General features: G+C 45.5%; 1 protein-coding gene across 9 annotated transcripts in view; it reads right to left on the reverse strand.

Moving 5' to 3' along the window:
- The window catches only part of LOC121033407 (uncharacterized), a 125,702-nt gene extending 117,080 nt beyond the window's left edge, over positions 1-8,622 (reverse strand). For all 9 annotated transcript variants that reach the window (XR_005791868.1, XR_005791871.1, XR_005791869.1 and 6 more), the window contains exons 1-2: positions 8,447-8,622; positions 4,301-4,357 (exon numbers count right to left, since the gene is read on the reverse strand). The gene's annotated coding sequence lies outside the window, so the exon portion shown is untranslated. The remainder of the gene's footprint in view (positions 1-4,300; positions 4,358-8,446) is intronic.
- Between the last annotated feature and the right edge of the window lie 1,951 nt (positions 8,623-10,573).

Genomic DNA, 10,573 nt, shown 5'->3' on the forward strand with positions numbered 1-10,573 from the left:
ACACACACACACACACACACACACACACACACACACACACACACACCAAAACAAAACAACCCAAAACTCCTACCACACATCACTTTTTCACCAAATTCCTACACAGCCATGGTGGGTCTGCCTATCAATAAGAAAATAAATGTTTACACAGCATGTATCTCAAACAAAAACTATGCTGAGGAAACAGTAAAGCCTATTTTCTTTAATGTTATAGGACATTTGGTTATGTCTACTTCTCAATACTAGGTTTTGAATTAAACTGGAATGTGGCATATGAACTTAACTGTTAATAAATATAACAATATGCTTATAGTAAGTGTATTATATATACTCCTACAACATACCTATATTATTAATATATCAGTAAGTGTACAAAAGTCATTGGCTGACTATGACCCCAAGCTAATCCCCACTTACATGGGGAATATGGATTCTGAAGAGGCACATGGGGGGTTAATAAAGGTTTCCTCTGTGTCGCAGTGTTTCCTAGTGAAAGTAACTTATATAAGCTTGGAAGTTACATACCCTAAGCAAATTGCCTGTGGATTTTCCATTAGCATGAGCAAATAAACTTTTTATTAAATGTAAACCTAGATCTATTAAAAGTAGTATATAGCAAACGACTTCATTGATAATTGAATTAGTATACCGTAATTTTTCTTTATTTTATCTGAATGTGTTTTTTATTAAAGTAAAAAAAAAAACGCCAATTTTCAAAAAGGAGATTACCCTTAATCCATCACATCAACCTCGTTATTACTTACATCATTGTTGGAAGAAAAAGTAGTCCCACTGCTATTCTTTAAAGGAATGTTAACATTATGCTGCATCTAATAGAAAAGAGCTTGGACTCTGGTCTCTGAAAATGCAGCAGTTACAAGAAAAAAATACAGGAGTTTCAGTCACTTCCAAATCTCCATTTAGCATATATGAAAATCAAACCTCAGAAATCATAGTACATTTCTGAGAACCAGCTGCAAATGCAACTCTGCTTTTGAAATTTATAGTGAATAAAGATTCTTTTAAAACAAGTCAAAAGCTTTAGCAGAGAACCAGGTGAGTATCCTGAAGTTATCTTCAGTTCTACTGAAGAGATCTATATGCGCTTAAATTTGTTCGGTCCTTAAATATTCTCACAGTAGGATGTTAAGGACTGGGAAGAAAGCAGTCTATTAAAACTGGGTATTTAGGGGCACCTGGGTGGCTCAGTCGGTTAAGCATCCGACTTCGGCTCAGGTCATGATCTCTCAGTCTGTGAGTTCGAGCCCCGTGTCGGGCTCTGTGCTGACAGCTCAGAGCCTGGAGCCTGCTTCAGATTCTGTGTCTCCCTCTCTCTGACCCTCCCCTGTTCATGCTCTGTCTCTCTCTGTCTCAAAAATAAATAAACGTTAAAAAAAAAAAAACTGGGTATTTATATTACCAAGCTGGGTGTTATATTACAAACACATAATCTTTCATATCTTTAAATCAGAAAATAGTTCATATAACTTCTACCTAATTCCTAATAATTTTTCTCCCCTCATTTAATTAAAATAAATTAGTAAAACAATCCAAAACTTAAGACAACAGCAAGGCCTGTAAATGCAGTTTTCAGACTCAAATTTCTCCGGGAAACGTTTTCTTTCCAATTTTCTTTTCCCCGGATGTAATTTGGTGACATCCAATAAGTCCCAGTTTTGACATTTGCAGACATACATTTCTCTGTAGGTTAAAAGTAATGAAGTTTATGCAAATAGCTAATTCCCAAGTTTAAAGTTCTCATATAACCTCACTTTTGCTAAAATCTCAACAGCATAATTCCCCAAGCTTAAACTATCAAATTTGATTGCCTCTCTTTGTGCAAAAAAGCACATATGACAAATAGTTTCTAACTGTTACAAAACTATATACATACATAAGGGAATATATAGATAAAGGATTCTACTTATAAAAGATATTACCAAAATACATAGTTCTCACGTAATCATTTACTGTTAAGCCTCTGCAACTTGCTACGTCTCAGATAATCCAATTTTCTCAGCAAAATCTACATTCTCTCTTCTTGCAAATCAGAAATCTTAAACAATAAATCAAAAGCAATTTAATGAAGTAGATGAGACTAGGCAAAAGTTCTTGGAACCCTGCAGAACAAGAGTAGACACGATCGAGGCCTGATGTCACGTCTGTTATACTGTGATACACCCGCTCTTGGTGATAAGTCGATTTTTCTGGTTATCAGATACTACCTGAGATTTAAAGAGTGAAAATTCTGCCACAGTACACTTTCAAAATTCTTGAATACTGCCCAGGAACTGGAAGAGACATTTGTCTAGGGTGTGATTTGATTTTTGCCATAAAAAAGCCAATTGAAACCTGATTAGCAAAGAGCCCATTGATTTCATTCACTTATAGGAGACAAAGAATTCCTAATGGAAGCTGGGTTGCACCCCACCCAGAGGGCTGAGAGAGTATTATGTATCCCACACTGTCCTGGGATAAAGCAGGATTACACTAATACTCCATGCTCCCTCTGGCCAGATTCTACACAGACAACCAGCAGTCAAGGAGTCAGCTCTGCGTCAACTACAGAAAGTAACCCAAAATATCACTTCCCCAGACATACCTACCATCATAATCACTGCTCTGTCGGGAAAACAGAGTTTAAGGAATTGCACATAAAACTTAATAAAACTGAGATATCTTTACTTATCATTTACTGGGAAATTTTAAAAGAAAAAAAAAAGATGTAGCTTTCTTAACGCATGGGTACTTCACTGCTCAGTTGTTCTTAAAAATAATTTATGTAAAGCAGGCTTTTCTCTAAATATACTGTGCTCTCCCATATACACATTGAAAATGATATTTGCATACAGTGAGTATATGCACTGATACACACATGGTAAAAACTTAAAAAATATGGACTGCATAAATCAGTAGCTGATTTTAAATATACATCAACTTAAACAGATTTGTTTGCAATTTCTGAATTCCTCAGGTAGAAAAGATCTTTCTTGCTGGCTGTGGTTCTAGATGTTTATACTCTATAGAATGTGCAAAAATGCTTCCCCATACAAACAAAGAAAGAAAGGTTTCGAGATCTTGGTATTCTAACCTTGCATTTGCTATTAAATATCTATCCGATGAATGTGAGGGAGAGCAGCGCAATCAGTCTGTCATGCTACAGTAAACACGATATTTTGTGTGCTGCCCAAGACATTTTTTCTCATGAATATAAGTTGGCTGCCATTTATTATGAGATTTTTTCCCCGATTGACACCCCATTATGCATATTCAGTCAAGCTCAAACAAGATTTCAAGTGATCAATATACTGTTTGTGCTGAAAGTCTATTAGCAGCTCTAGCAATAAAGTCTGCAGTGAAACAAAAATGGAGAGAGATTTAGTGAACTGAATTACATGGAAATCCATGTTTTGGGCAAGCGGGCAGAGATAGGAAGGCAGAAAAGCAAGGGGAAGCGAAGGTAGGGCAGACGTTTCTCTTAATAAACATCAGCTTTCTAGAGTCTGACCACCGATGAAATGCATCAAATGCCTAAGAATTTTTCAAAAAATACCTTAAATTACATGTTGAGGTCTCTAAAGAGGCAGGGAGGGGTCTAAACTAGCACTGAGTCCCTTTCCAAGAACACATAGCTCACTTTACAAAGAGCTGGAAGGTACTTGGAAGAACCTGATACCCACAAAGTGGAGAAGGTGGACTGATCAGGGAAATCTGCAAAATCCTGCACAACCCAGTGTCTTTGTGTGAAACAACAATGGCTTCCTACAGATTTCTACACTTCCTGCTTTATAAATGAAGTATACCAGATCACTAAAGTATGACCATACCAGCTGAGCTAAAGACACATCTCGGTTAATGTACATGGTAGGAAAGGGAGCTTCATAGCAGCCACAGGATTTCATCGGGCACAAAAGAACTCTGGTCCTGAGGCTGGATGTGCCTCCATACATCTGTCTGCTTGAGCCAGGAGAATATTAGAATAGGCAGGGCCATCCAGAAAGATGTGGCATCTGGGGGAGTGTCAATTCAGCATCACCCAGACACCAAAGGTTCATATTCTATTACCAGAAAAATGGTGAGGTAAGCAGAGTAGAGAAGAATGCCACTCCATGGCTGTGATGGTGGCTGTATGTTACCTTGCTGCGCTGTGTGGTCTAAGCTAGGCATCCCTCCCCCAACCCAAGGGGGTGATATCTTACTTATGAGGCTGGAGTCTTGGGTCGAAGGAACAAAGAGACAAACTGTTCTGCATGGAGGTCCAGAATTATCGACATTTCATTATTTGGCTTGTTGAACTTACGTTTTGAACCACTCTCAGGCAGAAGAGCAGTCTCCATTCACCGTATCAAGGGAAGACCTGGGAAGATGAAAATATTTAGATCAATAGCAGTCTGGATAGTTTCCAAATTCCATAAGCAGCAAAGAAGATGTACAGGAATTTGACCAAAGGAGATGCATCCTGGACTACATCAGGACAAAGGCTATTTCTCGTGCAATTTTTAATTCTAAAACCTAGAGTATGAGTAACCTAAAAGAAGACACATTGTAAAAAATATACTTTACTTACAATATGAACTATTGTATTTGTTCACTGCCTCTTCTTGAGGGTCCTAAGTACGAAGATACCCAAGCAGAGAAGAATCAGAATCCAACATCCACCAGAAAATAAATCAAGAAAACCTTCCCCACCACCCCAAGTCTACTCAAAATAAACAAACTGAATAATCCTAAATAGCAATTCTCATCTGTGTCGGATGCACGCATGTGTGGCAAAGTGTGCACACCAGAGTGTATTCTTTAATTTTGAGGAGACGTATGTACAAGTATGTAATGTCACATGATTTTAAAGCAGCAATTTCCAAATGGTTTTTTCAAGGCGGCTTCCGAGTAACACTTAATCCAACCCTGTATTCATGCACCCAAAAATACATAAATATATTAACTTTTAAATACATAAACCCACTGAGATGACTAATATTACTAATCTTACAGCTCACTACAATAAGTAGATTAGCAAAGTGAGTTTTCTTCAATTTCCTTGCAAAATGCACATAACCTGACATCCTCAAATGGAAAAAGGTAGATTCCTGGAGGCCAACTCTAAAATAAGTCAGATATTGGATGCTCCTCTCCATCCTGCAAGGCTCTCTAGGGTCCTGAAAAAGCTCAGATGAAACACCATTTCCTACGGTAAAAAATGAAATTTGTTGGCAGGCTAAAGCAGCCCAGGTGTTTATTCAGCCAGCACATTCACTTCACCGGGAGGTGGGTGTTCTGGAATGCTCCTCACACAATGCTGTGTACATATTTACTGTCAGAACTCAAGGAAGTACTGTTCTGGAACCTTCTCAATGCAATTAACTGTGCAAGTGGGCAGAGCTAACTTCCACAAAATAATGACTGCAAATCTTAGGAAAAGACCCTCTTTGAAACCAGGCTGCCAGGGTACTGGTGTCTGAGCAAAGTTCCGGAGGCATCCTACCAATTTGATTCTTGAGGCTGAAGCTGAAATCTATTTGGATTTCAAAATGACCCATAATCATAGGTAGTTTATCCGATTGTGTGTTCCTAGTAAAATCTCAGAGCCTTCTAGGTGCTAGGATTTGTAGGTGTGGTTTGTGGACTTTCAAGAGAAGACAGATAGTATGAGAAAGAATGAAAAAAAAGCAGAAGGTGGTTTTAGCAGCTTTCAACCTACATTGGTTCTCAACAGAACATAGAATTTTTCCCGAGTCTCACTTCAGTCTGGAATAACTGTTAAGATACTGCTAACTGGCCACCACTTCCAGACCTAGTAGTGCATTAATTCACTCTAGTCATCGGGGGAAAGGTATCATTTTCTCTTCTTAATATATTTTATCTTAAAAAAATGAATGGTACCATGAAGTAGGCGTCCTTTTGAATTGTCGGTGTGTTTTTTAAAAAAGGAAAGAAAAAAGGCATGGTGTCTCTCTTCGTCATGGTCAGATCTGCAGTAGACACTGCGGGTAAGCACGGCTATGATAATAATGATTTGTGAATTTATAAAGATTGCCTCCTTCTTCAGAGCAGCTCAAAACATTTTCTTTCCCACAGATCTGAAATAAGATTTGAAATCTCCTTGCCGAGTTGCAGAAATGGCCTTCCTCCGATCTGAGGTGACATGACTGGATTTGAACTGAAGGGCCAAGCAGTAGAAGGTGAGCTCATTCACCTGTTCCTCGTTCCCATTATGCACGTCTGTTCTGAGAGGCCAGATGGTTGTCTATTCTGCAAGCAGGTTTATTGCCTGAAAATGAGCCCCCTCTTTCTAAAAAACTTACTTTTATAAATAAATTGTATTAAAAATACCAGAGCAAAAATAATTCTTTTTGGCTTTATCATGTGCTTCAATATTTGTGCTTCCATCACGTCTTTAAGCCCTGGGATCTTAACAGTTGGAAGCAGCTCCCACTTCACATCCCTTTTCTATCAAAATCAACCTCTGAAAGTTAAATGGATATTTAACAGGCTGTCAGAGTGAAACAGAATGACACTGTGCCTTTCAAGACCTACCTATGGATTAAAGGCTGCCCTCCAAAATTTCAGTTAACATTTAAGTAAATGTAATACCCAAGCCTAGAAACTGCCTCTCCCTGCACCACTGCAATTGTCGAATTCCTTTCCCGGCCTTTCATGCAGATACTCAGAAACAGGGTGGGGCTCCCTAGTCTTGCAATGTTAAGGGAGTCTGCACTGCAAAGAAAACTCAGTTAATCGTTCATATTCCCATTTTTCTGTATCCTTCGCAAATACCTTTGACATGATCGTGTTTAGGAGTGCCACTCTTTCTCACGCTAAGATTTAGATTAAAATCTTTGTGTCAAACCAAATGTTCTGTGCACAAGCATGGATGACAGGTACAGAAATGAAGGTGACAAGTCCAGGAATAGGGAAAAACCTCCCTGAAGAAGAGAAGAGGAGGTGAGCTTCTCTGTTTATGGAGGTCTCTGCTAGAGCTTTCTCTCTCTCTTTTATTTTTATTATTTGCGGGGAGGGGAGGGTTGCAGACGGAGTTCTTTTAGAGTTGCAAGTAAAACCCAACCCTGCTAAGCCATGCTGGTTCCCTTATGAGTCAGCAGGCCACTGGGCAGTTCAGACAGTACGGCCCAGAGTCACTGGGCAAGAGCTGTCTTTGGACACACCCATTTTACTAATCCTGACTCTGATTTTTTAAAAAACCATCTTTATGTTACTTGGTGCCTGACCTCAGAACTTGGATCAAAAACTGTGCCCCCCGTCTCCACCAAGGAGGACTCAGGCTCCAATGTGGAAGCACTCTCCTTCAGCTCTGTTACTGATGAGCACAATTGGATTAGGGCTTGTTTCTTCCTCCATGGGCAACTCCTGTTTCTTTCTCTCTAGTCTGCATGTTATCAGCTTGACATTCCCTTCAGTGGCATATGACAAATCAAATTGGCCATCACTGCACTCATCAAAGGAGGATGTTTTCTATTTCCGAGGACTGTTTCCTCCACTCCTTTCACAATCCTGGACACACACACACACACACACACACACACACACACACACACACACACACAGGTCTTTTTTTTTTTTTTTTTTTTGAGGGGGGAGGGCGGTAAGAGATAATGAATGGATACAACTCACACTAAAGAATGAAAAGCAGCGGATACTCAAAGACAAGGGCACAGTCTCAAATGTGGTTTTAAATACCCAATTCCTACACCTTAAATTTAAAGCATTCATCCAGAAACACAGATGTTAGTAGCTTTGAAAAACTTTACCAAAAAATGAAGTCCATTATTTTTCACGTCTTTTTGCATGATTCAGCACTTTTAATACTAATTTCTGCCAAGAAGTTAAAAGGTAAAAGGAGTATATATTTTCTGGGGCCTTAAAATCTCACACACTCTTTATGAGCACCCCCACTCCTGCAATTATTCCAGGGGCATATCAGAAATCCGGGGTGTGTGTTTGGGGCGGGGGGAGTCTGTGGTTCGCTGCCTATTACCCACCCGGTGACCACCTCAGAGCAGCGCAATTTCCCTCTCCGGCATCTAAGTGGCTTTTGGGGATGGATGACCCGCCGCAGGGACTTCGCCCTGTCTCGGGCTCTCCTCCTCGCCAGGAGCCACACACGCACACACACGCCCAGCACACACACGCACACTCCAAAGCACCTGTCCAACCCCTGTCGGCTGCAGCTATACGCTCCCCCTGCTGTGTCTTTTCAACCTTCGTCAAGTATCTCAAGACCAGAATTTCCCGAAGCCCTTCCCCCAAATCCAGGCTTTCGCAGGAGACCCCAACCCACCGGGGCGGCAAGAGAAGGCCGAGACGGAGCGACCTCGGACTCGCTCCGCAAACTTAACCTGCGCGTCGCACGGCTCCGCGTCTGCACCCGAGGACCCGCAAGTGCCCCGCACTGTCCCCGCAGCATCCCACGCCCTCCCGGCACACTCACCTGCGGGTGGGAGAGCCGCGCGCCTCCGCGGTCCAGCCTCCCGTAGCGACCTCCGCCGGCGAGCCTCTGCAACGGGTGTCGGCAGCGCCCTTAGGGGTGGCGGGGGCCGCTGGCCGGTTCCCGGCAGGGCGGCGGGACGCCGGGAACCGGCGCGAGGAGCGCGCCCGGGCGGGTCCGCGCCGAGCCCGAGCGAGCGGGCGAGCGGGGCGGGAGGGGCCATTTGTAACCGAGCAGACGCTACCACCGCCCCTTACTCGCGGGGGGCGGGGGCGGGCGGTCAGGTGACGGCGGCCCACCCTCCGCCGCCAAGCCGGGTGGTTCCTGCCCAGGAGGAGCCCCCTGGCGCGCTCTGATTGGAACTCCCGCCGCAGTGGCGGGGGAGGGGGGCACGTGACAGCCCGGCCCGGCGGCCCGGCGCGCCCCGCCCCCGCTGGGCACCCCACCTTCCTCCTGGAAAAGCCGGGGGACACAGGGAAGGCGGGGGAGGGGGGCTCGCGGGGTGCAGGAGAGCCGAGCGGCCCCTTTAGCCACGGCTCGGGGTGCTCCCGGCCGCGGAACCCGGGGAGGAAGGGCTCCCCTGCGGCCAGCGGGCCTTCACAGTCCTCCTGCCCTGCCCTGCCCTGCCCTGCCCTTGGCCGCAGTGCCCTCCCCCCAGCGTCTCCAGGCACACACGCTCAGTGTAGACCCCCGCCACTCCACAAATGCCGGTGACACTTTAGGAGTGTGTTTCTGGGTTTTGTTTTGTTTTGTTTTTCCTCCGCGCACCGGCACATTGTGCCGGAGAGAACCCACGACGCTGCAGCGCAGACCCCGCCCAACTCCGAGGCCTGGAGCGGCCGACCACGCCCGGGGAGGTCTGACGGCTCCCGGGTTAGGTCGCCGGGGGCCCGCTCTCCCGGGAGACGAAGGGGGTGGCGCGGGAGCTGCAAGTTTCCAACCCTCCCCTGCAAGCAGGCTACCGGGGGGGGTGAGGGGGAGGAGGGAAAGGGCAGTCATCGGGGTGCGAAGCCCGTTCGCAGCCCCTGGGAGCACGTAGCTGATGATAAAGGTCAAATTAAAACTACTGAGCTAGTGGTGCCGCAGGGACGCGCCGCCCGGTCGTGGGAAGCCCGGCTATTCATCACCCACAACGAGCACTGCTTTTCCCACGTTGGGGAGTGGGGCCGTGCGAGGCCCGCCTCCCCCCCCCCCCCAGCCCCGCGAGTCGCGGCCCAGCAGAACGGACGGATTCCGCAGCCTCTTCCCCCACCTCCCCGTGGCCCTGCACCACCCTGGAAGGCAGGAGTTCGGAGAAAATGCGGCGTCACGTTCGCCACCGTGCCCGCGGACGCGTCTGCGCCGCAGCTCCAGCAACACGTGGGGCCCGCGAATCTGGGCACCCGCTCTTCATTCGGGTGGCTATGTGGGTATACTTATATGAGTATTTATTATAACCAGATTTAAAGGGAAAGTCTGCTCACTGGATTCTTGCAAACTTTTGTCCTAGGTAGTTTCGTAGTCGTTTGGGGTGGGGACATGGGCGAGGTCGCCAGGGCGCTCGGCTGAGTCAAGGACACCAAGGGGAGGAAGACGGAGGCCCCAGGTCCCTGGGCGCTCCAGCCCCCTCTCCCCACATGCATCAGCCGGCAACACGTCGCCCACCCCTCGGGGCCTTTCCAAGCAGACTGTGACTCTCAGTACGGAAGTCAGGGGATTTGACCCACCGGTACCGGGGTTTCGCTGGGCGCGGGTTTGCCCGAATAGGGGGGTTAACCGTAAGGCTTCCGGCACCAACGTTGTACAGGGAACCTCGAGGAAGCTGAGAATCTGACCAATGTAAACTGGGGGGGGGGGGGGCGGGTGGGGAGAAGCGTCGGGTAGAAAAAGAAACGCCCTGTCACCCTAAGTCCCCGCCTCCAATATCTCCGAACCGCAAAGGTTGAGGAAGCCTTATAAAGTGTTAAATCCATCGGGAGGAAAAACGCTCGGTTAAAAAAACAGCACCTCTTTAATAAGAAAGTGGGTAAAATTTCCATTTCCAGGTGTTAATCTTGATGATGCCGCCGAGTTAAAAATGGGGGTCGATCGTGACGAGAGAATCCCAGCACACAGGACTCCGCATTTTCCCAATTAACAATAGCCATCCTC

This window comes from Herpailurus yagouaroundi, unplaced genomic scaffold, assembly GCF_014898765.1.
Source record: "Herpailurus yagouaroundi ecotype Mexico unplaced genomic scaffold, PumYag 159, whole genome shotgun sequence".
In the NCBI taxonomy this organism is placed as follows: domain Eukaryota; kingdom Metazoa; phylum Chordata; class Mammalia; order Carnivora; family Felidae; genus Herpailurus; species Herpailurus yagouaroundi.